Genomic DNA, 6,246 nt, shown 5'->3' with positions numbered 1-6,246 from the left:
AAACTTGACTAGACTAAAAAGAGTATGAACGTGACTAAAACTAATAAAAACTAAAATGACAGCTTCACACAAAGACTAGACTAAATCTAAAATTAAAACAGGCCGCCAAAAACAACACTACTACCGTTAAATAGCATGTTTAATTTTCTCCAAAACAGTTACTGTGACAATGTTGTATAAGGCTGTTTTTTTGTATGTATCATGGCAGTTCAGAAATGAATTGAGTGACACTAAAAAGTTAATGTTCTGTAATCCGAATTTGTGTGAACAAAAGTTGTTGGTGTTTTACTGCCTCATTTCACTGCACTTATCCTGAAAGAATAACACTGACAACTTTATTCACACAGATTATGATTACAGGGGCAGATTTTCAATGAATAATCAGTCTTACTGCAGTTTGCAGGTGTTCATTTCACCTGCAGTGAAATGTGTGTATACATTTTTTGCAGTTTTTCAGAAATGCAGACCAAGCCATGTATTTCCAATGAGTCTGGGTTGATGTTTGTGTTAGTGTTTTCCTCTTTTTGTTTTAGGCTGATCCTCACAGACAATTTTTTTCAGTCCTTTTCAGAGCAATGTGAAAAGACATGAGCCATGTCCAAAAGGTAAAGGGGGTGGTGTTGCTACAATTTACAGTAATATTTTCAGTATTAGTTTGAGGTAATAAGTATATTACCTTGTATTAAGTATAATTCTTTTGAAGTGTAGGTGCTTTATATTAAGTTTTTCTAGTGTAAGCTACTCAGGCAATTAGGGCACCACATAGACTTTATCAAAGAATTTGCTGATTTTCTGAGTTAGTGCTGGCTGCAGATAAAGTCTTAATAGTTGGTGATTTTAATATCCATGTATAGATAATGGAAAAGACACACTGGGATTGGCATTTATAGACATTCTCTTTTGGGCAATATGTGACACAACCCACTCACTGTTGTAATCATACTTTAGATGTAATATTATCACATGTAATTGATCTTAATGGCATTGAAATTCTGCAGCGGAGCAATGATCATTATATGGTCTTGTGTACTCAATTTAGCTAAAGCTGCAAATTCAACTCCTTGTTACAAATATGGTAGAACCATCACTTGTAGCACCAAAGATTGCTTCTTAAATAATCTTCCTGACTCATTTCAACTAAGCATACAAGATAGCTGAAGAAACGTGTTTTGGAGGTTTTTTTTTTAAAGAAGCATGTTTTGCGAGGGTCAGTGGTGTTTATGTAAATTTAGGCATCATATACTCCAAGCACAGACACAAACATTGAAGGTATTGAGCCGAATGTTCAGAATGTTTTTTATTTTTCATTTGCATTTTGTTGTGTTTAATAATTATGAATGGACCTGTATATATCTATGCAGTCAGGTCAAGGTAGGCATAGTGATCAGTGGGCATTTCCATGTAGTCCTGTTTGGTATTGCAGCTTTTTTGTCCTTCTGTTAACTTATTCCTTAAACATTTTCTTCAACTGTTTAGCATTGAATCATACTGGGATGTTTGCTAAAATTGTTGTATGTGATACATCCCTAGATAGAAAATTTTCCACCAGGCAATACTGATTACTGTAACGTGCAAGAAGTGGGAGTACTAAGCAGGCTGAGGCGTGGATCTATATGCAGGGTTTTTATAGAATGGCTAAAGGAATAAATAACGAAGAACACAGGGAACAAGGAACAAAAAATTGAGCAGAACAGTACCATTACATTCAACAACTGACAAAGCACATACCAGATACCAGACGCTCCAAAACAAAAGTTAACAAAACAGAAGGCCCATAGAGTTAACAAAACAGCAGGCCCATGGAGTGGAAGAGGGTCTGGAGACTGTGGTGGAGCAAGTGACCTGGGTGGAGCAGACAGAGCGGGTGGCCAAGACAGCCAGGGCGGGGCAGGAGACCACCACGACGGTGCAGGCAGAGCTAGAGACCAGCAAAGCAGTAATGAAGACCCCCGAGATGGAGCAGAGGAAGAAGGAGACCACCTCGGCTGAGCAGAAGCCCACCAAGGCAGAACAGGCGAAACTGTCACGGAAAGCACAGAGAGCCCTTACGAAAATTAACCATAGTTTTACCACAAATAAAACCAACAAACCATGGTTACTAGTTAAACCATGGCTTTAAGTCCAATGGCTGCCCCTCTTTTCTCGAAAAAAGAGACAAACGAGAGCAGAGCTTTTTCATCGAAAAACGCTCACAATGCACGCAAATTTCCCCCTCAAGGACATCGCATGCGTGCTTCTCGCCCAAACAAAAAACGCAGAGATCGTGTGTGTCATCAGGTGTCAAATAGCGACGACACGGATGCACACATCCTCTAAACGTTCTGCTAGTGCTCGCCATAATAATAGGATAGAGATCGCTCTTACCACGTTCAAATGCACGCTTCAAACAAAACAGTCAGTGAAGACGAAGAAGAGAATGACATTTTCTCCCAGCGCCTATTTATACTAATAGTCGCACCGGTAGTGACGTCATGGGCTGTCGCCGGCCAACGTATTGTTGGTGTTTTTTCAATGTATGCTTCAGACACAGGTCACGACGAGGCGTTCCCCATAGCGACCCCTAGAGTTCGAAGTTCCCTTGAAAGGGAACCATGGTTACTACACTTTTACTACAATAAAACTATGGTTAATTTTCGTAAGGGAGGTTAGTAAAGGCATCTGTGGTCATAACGAAACAGGCAGAGAGTTCAGGGACAACCTCCGTGGTCATTATATGAGAGGCAGAGTGTTCAGAGATGACCTCTGTGGGGTCATGACAGGACAGCTAGAGAGCTCCTTTGACCACATGATGTGGGTTCACACTCACAGCAACAGCTTCCAAATGCAAATGGCACACTTAGAATCAATTCCAGACTTTTTACCTGCTTAATTAATGTAGAGATAGCAAAGGAATAGCCCACACCTGTCCATGAAATGGCTTTTGAGTCAACTGTCCAATTACTTATGGTCCCTTGAAAAAGGGGGGAGATACATATTAAAGAGCTGTAATTCCTTAACTTTTCCTACCATTTTGATGAATACCCTCCAATTAAAGCTCAGAGCACTTTAAGCCCATATTCATTATATAACTGTAACTTGAATATGTCTTGGTTAATTCCATTGCGTACAATTAATCTAATTCAGTTTTGCGAAGTACGTCGTTTGCGCGGGAGCAACGTGCACGAGAGCGTCTGCGCATGCGCTTTGAAAACCAGGACCGTTGGTATGGAAAAGGACACATGAGGGGACTGACTGACTTGTTTCCAAAGCTCGTTAAAAGGTAAGAATTTCAGTAAAAAAATCGTATGATATATTATAAAAATGCAGTCATTGTCAGATTAAATGCAACAATAATGTTTTAAGATAACTCCACACGCTTTTAAATCATGTCGACGGTATATTTCGTCGAGTGTCGTCGCAGAATTTTTTTTTTTTTGAGGTAACGTTAACGTTAAATATTACTGGTAGTTTATCAAACTGCTACAATGCGATTAAATCATTCACAACTGGAAACCAAGTTTTCATCAGGCGAATTATAATGCCTTTCAATACATTGGCTAAAAAGTGTTAATTTCACAGCGTTTGAGTTAACTTAGATTTTCAGAATCAGTGATCATAAATATTTCACGACATTTTGCGCTGAGGGTTGATAGGAAAGAATGCGTACGTATTAACAAAAAAGGGGGAACCTAACTGAAGTATAAATTAATGCTTCACAAGAGCGAGGTTTAATAATACCTTATGACAATGAATAATTATCCAAGTCTAGCTATCGAGATGGAGATTAACGTTAAACGTTTTTGCACTTTACGTGGACCGTAAAGCATTGAAATCGGTTAAAAAATGTCAGCGTTATTGTGCTTTGTATCCAGAAAACCCGCTGCTTCCAAGTTCACTGCTATGTGTTTTTAGGACCGGTGTTTCGACAATCTGATGTAGTTTTATTACATTTAATCATCAGATAAGTTATTTATGCTTTTTGAAAGCACAATGTTGTTTAGACATGTCATTTAAATGACGCATTGTTCAAATTATTAAATAAAGGATTTACAGAAGGTTTTTGTGTTATTGAAAATTAAATGAAATGAAACATGCGACAACAAACCATTAAAATTTGTATTAAAATTTAATTTTAGTGAAGTTATCAAAATTATGTTAAGATAACTTGATTTAATTGCACAGAATTAACATGATCAAAGCATATATCTAAAATAAAAGAATGTTAAGCTAACATAACTGAATTATGTTAGGATAACTTGAAAAGACTATGTACACATTACTTTTTGAAAATACATCTGATTAACACAAAAGTATTATAATGAAACCACATAAATGCGTAGGACACTCTGAACTCAAACTGAATGTGTGGAACCAATGTCCATAATTCAATTGAGTAAATCCAACAAATCCTTTTTTTTCAGTGCTGAAGGACTCATGGAGCGACTGGAGCAGGAGATTGATGATGTGAGGAAGAGAAACGCTGAGCTAGGAAAATAACTTACAATCATAGTTCCTTAATTTTTTTTTTATATATATCAGTGTGTTTAAAAAATAGACAAATTTTGTAATCATTGTGTAAAGTTACCTACAGGACCCCCCGCACCAACAAAGAAATACTTGACCACCATCCCCTATGAATTTTTTTTACAATTCAACCACTGGGTAGCACCATGACCTGTAGTCATTTCATTACAGAGAGCTTACTTATTTTAGTAAACAGTTTTTCATTTCTTCTATCCCAAATGTATTCTCTGGTTGTTTGTCTTTGTGTCTGTGTAGAGTTTTCCATCTCTCTCTGACCCTCCTGGATCTCCAGATGTTCCCAGTATAACTTTCAGTTCCTATGATGATGTAGGACAATCAGTCTCTCAGCTGAGACAAAAACTGGAGGATTTTTGCAGACAGGAGATTGAAAAGATATCTGGTAAAGGTAAAATTGTAAGGGGGGGGGGGTCTAATGCTATTTCATGCATTCTGAGTTATTTACACTGTTAAAGAGCTGGTTTCTCATGCTAAACATGGCCAAAGTTTCAAAAAACGAGTTGGACGTATGACGGAGTATTTCTGTACCAAATACACTCCTTTAGGGAAAGTTGCAAAATACAAATGAAAATTCTGCTGTAAGTTAAAGGAAGTTTAACTGTGAGTTTGCTGAACAAAATAAGAGTTGTTGTGATGTTCAGGCTTATGGGCAATGTTCACACAGCAGCAGAATACGGTTGTCAGTCCTGTTTTTGAGTCCTTAATTCAGTTACGTTCACACACAGTTCGGTTATTTACGGGCGTGACAACCGCATTCTGTAACCGAACTCACACCCGTAAATTTTCAGGATTCACAACCACATTCTCGGAACACGCGTGGTGTGAACGGAACCGGACTGGACAACTAGTTGTCTGTCACGTCCATGGCCGGACTTACCATTGGGCTTGACTGGGCTGCAGCCCAGGGGCCCCGCCTTGTAGGGGGCCCCACCTTAACCCGTTTACATTTGTTCAGTTATGTGCCAGTCAGAAATTATTAGTCGCATTTCAACAGCGCGCACGGGCCAGCCGGGGCTAACAACTTCCAGCTTCCAACTACGACATTCGGAGCCATAACCAAACAGCATAAACTGGAATGTATGATTTTTTTTCACATAGAAAAAGGACACACGTATTAAATCATGTCTGCACGGCGCAGAATCGCCGATTAATTTGTGATCACATGGCTACTGTAAACGGTTCAATTAAGCCTTTTTGTTCCACTAAATTAATCTGAAGGGTTTTGAGCACTCTCTCCCGTCCAAAGACTATAGAATACCCTAATATCTTACAGGAACTTTGTCCCGTCTCACTACCTCCACACAAAGTGGAGAAGAAATTTAATCAAGACGATTTAAAAAAATTAAAATAGCCATTTACAGGGCTCACTCTCAAAATTGCCTCACATCAGCGCATCTCGTCTGCACTAAGATAGCTGCTGCACGCTGCAATACAAGACTTTAGCTCAGTTGACAGGACTGTCATTTGCCTAATCGGGTCAGTGTTGCATCATCATAAAAGTTTATCATTTGCACGTCTTTTTAAGTCGTTTTAAACCATTCGGTACTCGCGCTATCCAAACTAGTTTTCTGGGCGCTCACGGTCACATCCAAAGCACCGAGCACACGAAGCCACGCAAACACCTCCAGAAAAAGTTATTGTTTTCATTGTTTCTGACTCAAGTAACCTTGCATTTTAATAAATAATGTTACATAAAGACAATTAAACGGTCAGTAATAAATGAAC

This window comes from Sinocyclocheilus anshuiensis, unplaced genomic scaffold (assembly GCF_001515605.1).
Source record: "Sinocyclocheilus anshuiensis isolate Anshui unplaced genomic scaffold, SAMN03320099.WGS_v1.1 scaffold1511, whole genome shotgun sequence".
Taxonomy (NCBI): domain Eukaryota; kingdom Metazoa; phylum Chordata; class Actinopteri; order Cypriniformes; family Cyprinidae; genus Sinocyclocheilus; species Sinocyclocheilus anshuiensis.
The sequence above is the reverse complement of the archived record's forward strand: the minus strand, read 5'-3'. Positions refer to the sequence as shown.